Source organism: Apodemus sylvaticus, chromosome 3, assembly GCF_947179515.1.
Source record: "Apodemus sylvaticus chromosome 3, mApoSyl1.1, whole genome shotgun sequence".
NCBI lineage: Eukaryota > Metazoa > Chordata > Mammalia > Rodentia > Muridae > Apodemus > Apodemus sylvaticus.
The window spans coordinates 152,350,126-152,363,704 of NC_067474.1; positions in this window are offsets into that span (position 1 = coordinate 152,350,126).

Below are 13,579 nucleotides of genomic sequence, written 5' to 3' on the forward strand. Positions count from 1 at the left end.
TGAGACGGCTTAAAGTAAGAAAGATTTACCTTGGCTCATGGTTTTGAAGGGTTTGAGTCCCTCTCAGACAGAATCTCAGATCACAATGGTAGGAGTTCATACCACAGCAGGCCAGGAAAAAGAGAGGGAATCCGGAGCTGGACTGGGGGTGGGTGGATTCCACCTTCAAAGCCCTGCCTCTCGTGGCTTCTTGTGGTCAGCTAGCTCCTGCCTCCTAAAAAGATCTCACACCAAACAGCAGCACTAGCTGAAGAAAACATTCAAAATATGAGCCCATGGGTGACCCACAGCCAAACAGTCTTATTGTAGGTGTTGATGTTGTCATGGAAACAGAAAGCAACATCCCTGTCAGGATCCCAGGCTGCTCCTAGCAGACGTTATCCTTTAAATCCACAGAAACAGACCCAAGGGAAGGAGAGAGGTGCCTGGTCAGTATCGATCCTGGATACATTGTGGACTTGTAAAAGAAACCTGAGCTTCTCCTCTGGTGGGATAAGATCTAATTCGACACAGAAAGGACACCATCCTTGAATTGGGGGAGCCCCGATATGAGATAGAAAGACCCTTACATCCTAACTGTGAGTTCTGTCATCGGGCTCCCTAATTATCTGTCTCAGACTAAAAATACTCCCCAGCAGCCTTCCAGTCGCACTGCCTCCTATTCACAATAGAACTTCCTCAAAAATAGGTATCTTCCTTCACCACCAACCCCTTCCGTGCCACCTCCCAAGCTCAGCACCCCGGCATCATCATCATGTCCAACCCACAAACACCAAGGCTTCTGTGGATCAGACCTAGGTGCCAGTCCCCCGTGTGATCCCGCTCTAGCCCACAGTCACTTCCCACAGCATCTCGAGTGTTCCCAAGAGTCTGTGGCTGTGCTGTGGGGCTTGACGCGTGCTTGATCCGCGCTCCTTGGTGCTCTGTGTCTCCGGAGAGATCCAGAGTCCTCTTGGGTTATCTGAGGGAGGGGAGATGGCTCAGTCAGTAAAACACTTGCTGAAGAAGCTTGAGGAGGGTCTGAGTTCAACTCCCAGAACCGGAAGGCAGACCATAGATGCTGAACTGCAGCGCCACCTTCCCAAGCGCTGATCCGGCGCCCAGAAATAACCTTAAGCTGGTCGGTTTGCCTGTGTAGGTCTGCCTATGCCGTGCTCGATCATCTGGGCTGAGTATATTTCCTTTTTAGTTTCCCATGGGACTAAATTAACTATTTTTAAAAGGGCATAGCTGATGTTGGGGGGATGGGGGTGATCTGATGTGGCGACACAATCCTGCGATCCCTGTCCAGGTCAGTGAAAGAGTCCATCTCAAAAGGAAGGTGGAGAGTGACCGAGGTGTGACCCTGAGACCTCTGGCCTCTACATGCACTCACATACATGTGTACTGACATCCACATGCAGACCAGGCTACATGTAAACTTGTACATGCAGACACACATACACACACACACACACACACACACACATACTGATGACTGGATACAATTTGTAGAACACACACCAAGCTTGGTTGTTGTGATTATAAAAAGATGGGTTGGAGAAATGGCTCAGAGGTTAAGAGCACTGGCTGCTCTTCCAGAGGTCCTGAGATGGATTCCCAGCAACCACATGGTGGCTCACAACCATCTGTAATGAGATCTGACGCCCTCTTCTGGTGTGTCTGAAGACAGCTACAGTGTACTTATGTATAATGGATAAATTATTTTCAAAAAGATAAAGAGATATTAAGATGTGTTCTATGGGGTGTGGTGAGGTGTGGGGGAAGGGCGTGCCTCAGCAGGCCAATGCCAAGGCATCCCTTCCCCCTGAGGGACCAGACACAGGACAGTATAGCATAGAATAGAGTTTATTTAGGGCATGGGGAGTGGTGTTAAGAGGGTAGTAGAGGCAGAGAAAGGCAGGGAGAGGGAGAGAGTAGAGAAGTAGAGGCCAGCCATGACCACGTGGAGAGAGGTGGGGAAGGGGAGGGTGAGAGAGAAGAACTCAAGAGGGCGAGAGAGAAGTAGCAGGAAACAGGAATAAGAAGGTAAGAGAGAATAGAGAGAGGAGGGGCAAGCAGCCCCTTTTATAATAGGCCAATCCTACCTGGCTGTTGCCTGGTAACTGTGGGACAGAGCTTAGACAGAATCCTAACATTGGTGCTTCTCAAGTTGGTTGAAAAACCTCAAACTAAGGTGACAATGTAGAGTCTTGGTAAAGATGCTCTTGCCTCATGAAAGACAGCATGTGAGCTGGAAGACCATCTGTGCCTCTGCAGTTGGCCAGCTTCTCGAGCCCCCTGCTGCTGAGTGGCCAGCCGAGCTTGAACGAGGGGGTCTCTCTGTGGTAGCAGAGTTAGCCATGCGGAGAAGGTGAGTCTGTGTTCCCAGGGCTGTGCTCACTTGTATTTGACTCAGAAAATGACATTTTATTATTTCTTTTTAAATGTAATTATCATTTTATGCCAGCCCACTTCTGGATCTCTTGATGGTCTCCTAACCTATCATAGCCATAGAAACCGTAAAGCCAAACAGCTAACTTGCTGGTCACCTTTCCAATGACACTGTAGACATCTAATGGATTCCCCTGCGTGGACCACAATCAAAACCTTACCCTGCCCCTCCCCCACAGCCACCTAGCAGGAATCTAGGTGTGGAAGGGGACAGAAGTCATGGGTGGGGCCTTACCACAAGTCATGAGCACTGATTGCAGCGGAAGCATTATCTTCATGGCAGGGCCTCGACGAGGCCCCATCCTGAGCTAGCCTTGGAGAAAAGTTCTCCAAGGGTATATCTGCAGAAGAGGTGAGATTTAAGGAGCCCAGAACTGCCTGAGAAGTCCAAGCAAGAAGTTTAGCATTAGAAATGTTATAGAGAGCTGGAGAGATGGTTCAGCAGTTAAGATGCTCTTCTAGAGGTCCTGAGTTCAAATCCCAGCAACCACATGGTGACCCACAACCATCTGTAATGAGATCTGATGCCCTCTTCTGGGGTGTCTGAAGACAGCTACAGTGTACTTACATATAATAAATAAATAAATCTTTGGGCCAGAGAGAGAAGAAACGTTGTCTGAAAACAGCTACAGTGCATTTACATATAATAAAATAAGTTTTTTTTTAAAAAAAAAGTCATAGGCTATATCCTGAGTTGAAGAAGAAGAAGAAGAAGAAGAAGAAGAAGAAGAAGAAGAAGAAGAAGAAGAAGAAGAAGAAGAAGAAGAAGAAGAAGAAGAAGAAGAAGAAGAAGAAGAGGAGGAGGAGGAGGAGGAGGAGGAGGAGGAGGAGGAGGAGGAGGAGGAGGAGGAGGAGGAGGAAGAGGAAGAGGAAGAGGAACAAGAAGAAGGAGGAGGAGGAGGGGGAGAGGGAGAGGGAGAGGGAAAGGGAGAGGGAGGAGAAGAAGAAGAGGAGGAGGAGGAGGAGCAGGAGGAGGAGGAGGAGGAAGAAGAAGAAGAAATATTATAGAACCACTGTTAGTGTTAATGGTATCTTTATTGCAAATGTTCTTTTTTATGTTTCTGTAAATAAGCTATGATGCTGGGGGTTGGAGGTGGTTTGATGCCTTGACTGACATCCATTAGACCATTCCCTGGTTCCCTGACTGCCTTAAACTAAGCAGATAGCTACTTTGGCCGCGCCACTGAAACCTTGAAGAAGCTAAGCAGCAAACACAGCTCCTTGCTGCTGAAGCACAAGTCTGGGTTTTGGCGCCCTCTTCTGGCCTCCACAAGCATTCACACATAAAATAAATCTTAAAAAAAATTACTGCAGCACAAATTACTTATCTTCTCTAAGCCTGGGTTTTCTTCTCAGAAGAAAAGTATAACAAGGCCTTATCAACTCTGTGAGAACCATCTCCCATCCTGCTGCTCCTTGGGATGGGAGCGCGCACCATCAGGAAACGGCCTGAAAAATGACAGAAGATGGGCTTCTGTGTCAGTCCTCAGTTTCTTCCTGGTTAGGTCGTTTTATGAGGAAGGAAGGTGCGATGCAGGTCATCTTTACTAAAGAGGATGCCAGCAGGTGCACGAAGGAGATTTATTATTCTGTAAGTTCTCCACTCCGAGAGGAGGGGACAGGCACCGCCCTCCCGAGAGCCTGGGTGGGGCACCTCAGGGCAAGGAGTGCACGCGAGTCCGGCTTCCACGGCACGGGGGCAGTGGAGGGTTGGAACTGGTTTCCTGGAAAGGCTAAGAGGTGAGCAAGAGAGAACTTGGGAAGGGTTGAAAGGACCTCCACCATGCTCAGATAGAAAAACAGTCCTAGGAATGGGCCAGATGCTCTCTAACACAGTGGCCAAGCGGTCAGCAGAAGGCCAAGGCTGGTCCGTCCCCCCATCATTTGGGACGCCTTTTTTTGTGTGGTGAAAGCATTAAGGCTGCTTGGAAGATTCCAAGATAGATGCAAGAACAGAGTCGCTGTCTTAGGGCTGAACTGAAGATGAAGGCTTCGAAGAGGAAGGTTTATTAAACAGGATGCGGCAAAGCTGGTGAGAGGAACAGGGTGTGGCAGAGCTGATCCGGGAACCACAATGGAGACAAGGTCCCCACTCCCAAGAGCCCCGGGGCTCTTAGCTCCTTATAGGGAAACCCCAAGCAAGTACAGCCTCCCAGACACCCGTAAGAGCATACGAGATGTGTGGAAAGGGCAAGACTGTGGAGAAACCTGCTTTCTTGGATGTCAAATGCCCTGGGGGAGGGGCTACAAGGATGGAGGCAGTCGTAGTAGGAAGATGTCTGAATGATACCCAAGATGCCCACGACCCGATCCCTGGAACCTGTAAATGACCTCGCAGGGAAGTAGGCAGGAGTGAGGAAATTAAGGCAGACACAATGAGGAGATTATCTGGGATTAGCAAGGTGGGTCCTAAATGGAGCCGTAAAATGTCTATTATTATAGGATAGAGGCAAAGGAAGCTTTTGCTACGGGCAAGAAAGAGGCATTGCCACTGAAGCAAGACGCCACATGTCTGGCTCTGCATGTGGAGGATGTCACAGCAGTAAGGAGACAGATCCTCCCGCAGACCCTCCTGAGGAGATGGGGCCCTCTGCCTGCACCTTGGTTTGTACAAGGCAAAATTGATGTTGGATTCTGATCTTCACGGCTGTGGGTGTTATTTTTAAACCATGGAGTTTGAGATACTTTGTTAGTATGTCACAGAAATAAAGATAGGCAGACACAGTGGTGTTTGGGGAGGCCTGAAAGACCAGGAAGACAAGGGTGTGTCTGTACTTGATTGACAGCGGATGCTGGAGCAGGTCCTAGAGAGAAAAGTTGCCAAGGGAGAAGAAGCCAGGGTTCTGACCTGCCAGTGAAGCTCAGGGGGTGAGGGGGGGACGTAGATGGGCAATGGCCAGGAAGGTAAACTGAGATTCCCCCAAGACCAGGAGTGTTCTTAATCTATTTAAAAGAGCCCAGGAGACCCACAGTTTCTGGCAACCTAAATATTTGTTAGTTAATTTGAGTGGAGAGTAGGAGAAGGAGAAGGAGGAGAAGGAAGAAGGAAGAAGAAGAAGAAGAAGAAGAAGAAGAAGAAGAAGAAGAAGAAGAAGAAGAAGAAGAAGAAGAAGAAGAAGAAGAAGCAGAAGCAGAAGCAGAAGCAGCTAAGAAGCAGATGAGATGCCTCATTGGTCCAGAGTACTTAGTTCAATCCCCAGCACATGGTGCGAGGAGAGAAATGACCCCTGCAAGCTGACCTCTGCTCTCCACACACCTGTGTCCATGCACAAAACACACACAAATAAACTAACATAATCTCTTGTTTGTTTTGTTTTGAGGCAAGGTCTCCCTATGTAAATCTGGTTAGCCTAGAACTCACTAGGTAGACCAGGCTGGCCTGGAAGTCAGAGAATAAATAAATGTAACCATCTCATCTTTTGAAACTGAGTCTCACATTTTGCCTGAGACACCTTGATTACGCTATCTGGCTAGCAGGCCCTGGGGGTTCTCGTGACCTCAGCCCCCAGTCCCAGGTCTATAAATGTGTCACCACACCGAACTCGTGTTTACACAGCAGGCGTTTTATTGTACAGAGTTATCTCCCAAGCCCTACTAGTTTTTAATAAACCACACTCCATTTTTACTGTGACCCACATGCCCTCCCTGATTACCCTTGTTCTGAGACTCAAAATCCTCAAATCCTGGCCGGTGACCACGGACCGTGATCTATATCCACAGTAGCACACCACACCACTTGAGCAAGTGTGACATAATTGTCACATTAACACAGGAAATCACAGTACAGTCCCAACAAGGTGGCAGCTGCAAATCCTCACCAATAGCATCTGCTGATGTCGACGTCACCCTGTCCCCTGTCTGCTGCCCCAAACCGTCCTCTGTCTACAGACCCTGCCTCCTTAGCTCAGCCCCTGGGATCCTCGTTCTGTTTCTAGAACAATCTGGTACCTGGTTCTAGAATCCATAGCAGGATCAATTAAGAGCTCTAAACTAGATTGCTGTCCTTTTGACTTTTGACCACGCCACTAGGACCTGGAGACAGGTTGGACTTGGCATGTGACGGTTAGATGGGTGTTCAGAATGTCTGCAAGGCTTTCAGACCCAGCAAGTGGGAGTACATGCTGCTACCAGCAGGGCAGGGCTAGAGGGAGGCTTAATTGTACTGAGATGCTTACTAGACAGGAGGAAGGGAAAAACAGGTGTCCCTTCAAACCAGGCAGTTCAAGGAAATTCAATAAAAGTATCAGGTAAGGACGGGGGTGCACACAGGGAAGCCCAGGGAAGGTGACACAGATCATATTAGTCCCCCAGTCAAAACAGTCAAAGGAGAGCCAGAGCCAGTAGTGAGGACAGGGCCCCAAGGGCTTAGGACCCTGGGGCCGGGGGCACAAGCTATCCAGTGAGACAGTCTTCCTCTGCAGGAAAGGGTCCCAGGGAATGACCAATTCTCTGGGATGGAGGAGCCCTAAAAATGCAGCCACAGGGCTCAGCCTCTGGGGACACAGGAACATGAGGCTGGATGGACACAGAGACTGAAGGTCCAGCGAAGGGCATCAGGGAAGAAGCTCCCGAGGGGAGTGTGTGCTCTGTTTCTGATGAGGTTCGAGGCATTTCCAGAACATTCCAAGTCCACAGTGACCCATGCGCACAGTGACTGCCAAAGAACATTGTCACGGAGGTGGTAAAATTGCAAAGGGATGGATCTTTTAGTAGATTATTTCCAGAGGCTAGAGAGATGGATTAGTATATCCTGTGATTGTAGAGGATCTAAGTTCAAATCCCAGCACCTACATTAGGCTGCTCACAACAGCCCGTAACTCCAGCTCCACGGGATCTGATGGCTTCTGACCTCTTCATGCAGATGTGGAGATATAGACATAAATAAGTAAGTAGATAGATAGATAGATAGATAGATAGATAGATAGATAGATAGATAGATTTTTTTTTTAAAGAGACTGTTTCCAAAGAAACAGAATTGGTATTTTTTAGCCTGAGAGACTCCAGTCTCCCTCCATCAGGGTTTTGCGCCCCCCACATTTGAGACCAGGCCTTAAGTAGCCTAAGCTAGCTCACACTCTCTATGTAGCAGAGGATGACCTGGAATTGCAGTTGTGTGCCTCCACACCAGGTTTTACATGGCGCTGGGGATCAAGTCCAGGTCCTTGTGAATGTGAGGTGAGCAGAGTCCCAGCCCCAGGCCCCAGCTCCCCCTTTCCTCTCTGGCTGCTCTGTCATTTGCACTGCAGGCTTCCTCCCCTGCTTAAGCCCAGAGCCCCTCAGCGTGGCCCCAGAGCTCGTTCTCTCCCAGCATTCCTTTCTAAGATGGAATGCAGACACAATGGCTGGCTCTCAGGCAACCCTAGTAAACCATGAGGTATTGCACTCCCAAAGGCAGAGCAGGGAAAGAAAGGTCGGTGTCCTTCACGAGTTCTGTGAATCCGTCTTTGTGTCCAAGACTGTCTTCCTGAACTTTTCCACTTTTAAGTTATGTTCTATTTATTTTAATGTATGTGAGTATGTGTATGCAATGGGCATGTGTGTGTGGCGCAGCACACGTGTGAAGGCAGAGGATCATGTATGGGAACTGGGTCTCGCCTTTCACCACATGGGTCCCAGGAATCAAACTCGGGTCATCAGGTTTGGCAATGAGTACGCTTGTCCACTGAGCACGGTCCAGAGGGACACCTATACTTATACATTGTTTAAGTCAGCGTTATCTGGGACTCCCATGATTCCAAGCTTAAGTATGATCCGATCAGATGAAAGAGGCAATTCATAGTTTATTTCTAGTTTCCAATCGTTTCCTCCATATTGCCCAGCACAGCTGATTCACAGTCTGCAACCACCTCAAATAACGTGACAGATACTCCAAGGGCAAACCCACCAACAGAGTGACCCCCAACAGAGTGACCCTAGTTAAATACGAACCTCTTCTGCTATCCACGTCTCAAGAAGAGCGTGAAGTTTGCCTAATTCACATATTATGCAATGAACATCTCCCCCTGGTTTTAACACCTCTACAAGCTGGAGGTCTTAAAACAGTGTCCTGTGACTGCCTGTCAGTCACTCATGACCAGGCTGTGTGAAACCTTCAAACTGTATATAAAGAGCCAGTAGCTGCCAGGCGGTGGTGGCGCATGCCTTTTATCCCAGCATTTGGGAGGCAGACACAAGTGGATCTCTGTGAGTTCAAGGCCGGCCTGATCTACAGATCAAGTTCCAGGAGCGCCAGGACCACAAAGAGAAGTCCTATCTTGAAAAAAAAAAAAAAAACCAACACCCCCCCCCAAAAGTATAGGATATAGAAGCAATTGAGGGGGGCAGATCATTATCAAGCCCATCCTGACACAGGCCCCCCCACGGGGGTAGACACCCCCATACTCACCACCTCATTTCCTTTTCCTTCTTGACACCCCTAACACATCAATCTCTCTCTTAAGTCTTGTCACCTGAGGGGACATCAGGATTACCTAAAGGAGCCAGTGAGTTTTACTTCCAGAACCCAATCCACAGAGCTTCTGATCCAGCAGGTCTGGGTGGGGATTAGGAATCTGCATTTCTATAGGTCCCTGGGCTGACAAAGCAAGTTAAAGAAGGGTTTACTCTGGCTCATAGTTCTTGGAGACACAGTCCAACCTGGTGGGGAAGCATGGTCGCTGGCTGGTCACATCCGGGTCTACAGTCAGTCACATCTGATCCACAGTCAGTCAGTCACATCCGGTCCACAGTCAGGAGGCTAAGAGATGAACTTGGGTGCTGGGCTGACCTTCTTTGTTCTCAGTTGGGACCCCAGTCTAGGGAATGGCACCACCCACACAGAGGGTGGGTCTTCCCGCCTCCATCAATCTACATAATCTCACAACAATCCCAAAGATTTGTCCCCACGGTGATCAAGTTGACAGGATGAACTATCACTGCAGCTGATGTTGATTGCCCTGGTAGGGACCACGTGCTCTCTTTTCCTGTCTTCCTGTATTTATTTCATTTTCCCTCATTCACTGCTCCTGCTTGGGATTCTTTTTTAGAAAGGAAAAAAAAAATAAGTATACTGAGTCACACTTCTCAAGTAACTCCGGTCTCTTTTTAAACTCCCCGTACAATCTGGATCCTAGAGACAGAATAGTATGACATTGGTAGCTTTTATTTCCTGACCCTGCAGTCAACAGGAGCCTTACTTAATCGCGTTAATTTCCATGCCTCAATATACGCATGATGACACATTGTATTTATACAAAGAGCATCCATAATTTTTTTAACCTTCCATGGCAGAATCTGGCAATTAGTTGTGACCTACCTTCAAGCTATCCAGAACTAACCTGTTTAAAAATTATGGATGGGTATGGATGGATGGGTGTGGTCACATGTGCACAGGTGAGTGTGGGTGCCCAAGAAGGCCATAGGAAGTTGTTAGGTGGGACCCTTGGAACTAGAGTTACAGCTGTTTGTGAGGTACTAGCCCGTGTCCTCGTGAATCATCCCTCAAGCCCCAGGGCCAGCCCCTGATTTCTAGTAGAATTGATCACAGTCTTAAATGGCTTCCTGGATCATTCCCACTGTGTAGAGCATCCTCAAAGATAAGGAAACTCTAGAGCATCGCCCTCAACCAGGGGTGACAAACTGCCCTGGACACTTGGAAGTATCTGGAGAGCAGGTATATGGTGCCGGAGAGGATGCTCCTGACATGGCTGGGCGAGGGCCGTGAGCATTGCTAAGCATCCCATGAGGCTCAGGGGCCCCTACTGCAAAGATGAGTTCAGCCATTGAAAGAGGTCACGTGGGAGTGAGGATGAAAACCTAGTGAGGATGAAAACCTACCTCAGAGAGATCAGACCTTTTTGTTGATGATTGTGGGAAGGACTAGGACTATCTTGGCACCCAGAGTGTGACCTACATCTTAGTCTTCAGACCAAATAGACCAGAGGGGCCATCCTTAACAACCCCCCCCCCTGCACTTTGGGCCATGCTGTCCTCTATACAACACGCAGGAATTGAGTTGACTTTAAGGACTAGGCTCTGAGTCATTGCTCTGCCCACAGCTGCACCTGCAGTGTTTGCAGACTGAAGGCTTGCTTTTCCCCAGAAGGATCCCTCACTCCTCCATCTGCCTTCCTCAACACCAGTTCTCCCTTGAGCTCAGGCCAGCTCTGTGGAGTTCAAGGTCAAGTCGCAGTGGCCTGAATACGAAAGCCTTCAGAGTCCATGCGGTGCCTGCGCCTAGCACTACCACTGTGCTATGTCCCTCCCTCTGACCCTGCAGTGTCTCCTGAGCAGGTCGTGGAAGCTTACCTCAAATGCCACTTGTACTTGCCTTCCCCCATCTGCCCCCTTGTTTGCTAAGCTTCCAGCTCAGTCATCAGCTCGGGGGCTTGGAGACAAGGTCAGTAAAAAATACCTTGCTTCCGCATCTAGATTTGGACCAATTACGAGACACGTGAGTCAGTCAGTAGAGATCAAATTACTCCCTACTTCAAAAAGTATTGACTAAAGCTAAATTGGAGGAGGTAGCTGATGACTGTAAAAGCAGTAAACTTCCTAATCCCACTTCCTTAGAATTAGATGACTAACCAGAGAGGCCACCGGTACTGTTGAGCAGCCAGACTGTGAGAGCCCTCTCCAGCTAAGCTGGCCATGCAACCCTAAGAGAGGAGAGCTAGGGCGTGTGCTCTGCAGGCAGGTTGTACCACCAAGGGAGGCAGGGGGAGTGAGCTCATCCTACCCAGAGTTCTCTACCAAAGTTGTCCGTCATGGAAGACTCGGGAAGGAATAAGGGAATGGTTAGTGGGAACCTCCAGGGAGTGTTACATCAATGGATGTTCTACACATCAGAAGGAAACATCATGAACAGGGCATAAGTGTTCCCACATAAGAGCATCTGTCCTCTCAGGCTGGGGATGTGCCTGGCATGCACAAAGTCCTGGGTTCAATTCCCAGTACCCCATAAAACTGGACATAGTGGCTCACAGCTGTGATCCCAGGACTCAGGAGGTAGAGGCAGGAGGATCAGAAGTTCAAAGTCACCCTTGTTGACATATTGAGTTCTAGGACAGTCTGGGAGACATGAGACACTGACTCAAAACAACACAAGCAAAATTAAAGAACAAACAAAAAAACTAAAACAGCAACCCATCCCTTGCTGCAACATAAAAGTTTACTTTGAGTTCCCCTCTCTTCCCGATGTTTGAAAAAGTCTCCAGTGAAGTCATAGAAGCACTTGGCAATGTCCTGTTGCCTTCCCCACCCCCTCCTCTGCTAACACATTTGGGACCCACTTCTGTGTGGTTTGTGAGGTGTCCATTCTTTCCTGGCTACCCAGCACAGTGAGGTCCTGGCCATGCTCTGTGGAGCTACTTTGTGTTTTCACCATTGCAGAGTGGCTGCAGTTCTGTTCCTGAAGAGATATAGCCAACAGGACCCATCCCCCATCTCTGTTTGTGAAGGGTTTGCTCACCGTAGGCACAGCTCTCTAAACGATACTTGGATTTTGCTTCCAATAGTAAATACCAATGCCCCTCCATTTAAGTGAATTTAGTTTATTTTCAAAGTTATAACATATATGAAGTTAAGTTATGCAGCATTGATATGGAAGCTTATACTGTGTCTCATATGTCATGGCCACTCTGGAGTTTTCTTTCCCCGGTTTATTTTGGTTTCCACTTAGGAAACTTGTGTTGTGAAGATCACAGCCAATCTTCTGTTAACCTGCACTCTACCTACATGCAGTACCTGAAGCAACCAGAAGGGAGCATCGTATCACCAGAGAACTGAAGTAGTTAAAACAAAACAGGGGTGAAGGTCCCTCCCTCATAGTCAGCCTTAGACTCCAACACTGTGTCTGCTTACACTCATTCTAAGGGGAAATGTTGTAATGGTTTCTCCTTAGACGACCCGGTCATGTCAAAGGAGGGAGGACACAATCGCTATTGCTCTCTGCGGAGACACAACAGGGTCCTGTTCTAAGTTCCTCCATGTGGGGTGAAACAACAGCTGTTTGGGGGTGTATTTTGCCCTGGGTGACTCCATTGTACTCACCAAGCAGCATTTAGTTCATTTTGATCAAGAATACAGGGGCAGCCGGGCGGTGGTGGCGCATGCCTGTAATCCCAGCACTCTGGGAGGCAGAGGCAGGCGGATTTCTGAGTTCGAGGCCAGCCTGGTCTACAGAGTGAGTTCCAGGACAGCCAGGGCTATACAGAGAAACCCTGTCTTGAAAAAACCAAATCCAAACAAACCAAAAAAAAAAAAAAAAAAAAGAATACAGGGGCAAGTGACTGTATCGTGTGCATGCAGACACCATCCAGTCCAGTACCAGCCAAGAGACACGGACAGATAATAACTTGTTCCCAAAAGCTAAAAAAAAAAATCCCCACCTAATATACTCACCCATGGGTGTATGGATGTTTAAACCCAAATGAGAAACTGACCAAACACACCAGACTGACAGAGGCCATGACACTTCCTTTTGGGGCCATAAGAACACCTACTACTAAAATATCAGTGGTCCTGAAAATCTGTCTTCCAGCCCCCTAGCATGTATGTCAAAGGACCGACAGACAGGGAATGCCCAACAGTCTCAGGGACTTTGGCTCAGCACGAGGAGTGGTTCCTGATGTTTGATAAGGCCCAATCCAACAACCATCTGTGCATCCATCTATCTGTCCCTTTATCCCCCAAAGACTGGACCACACTTCCAGGCCCCCAGGCCTCTGTAGCTGGATCAGAACCAGCAACTTGGGACAGCCAGGTCAGCTCTGCCTTTCTCCCAATAGTTGTCCACTTAGGTGTGTTGTGTACCTATCATCCTCCTGCAGTGACGCGGCATCTCTGTCAGCTGTCCCCCTCTGCTTCCAGTAAGGCCTCTTTATAATCTCTGACTGCTGGTGCCTCTTTAACCCTGTTTGTAGCCATTCCATAACATATATGTACATATAACATGTATTGTGTATCTATAGCACATATGCAATATATCTATTCATACACACATGTGCACACACATATTCAATTGTGTGGCATGTACCATGTGTTCTGAGTTAGGGCTAGCAACTAGGAGTGTCACAAAAGAAGCTGTGATAGCCAACAGCCATAGGCAAATCGGGACTACTCGGTAAACTGCAGCTAGTAAAATGGATGGGACTTGAGAATCTGTGCC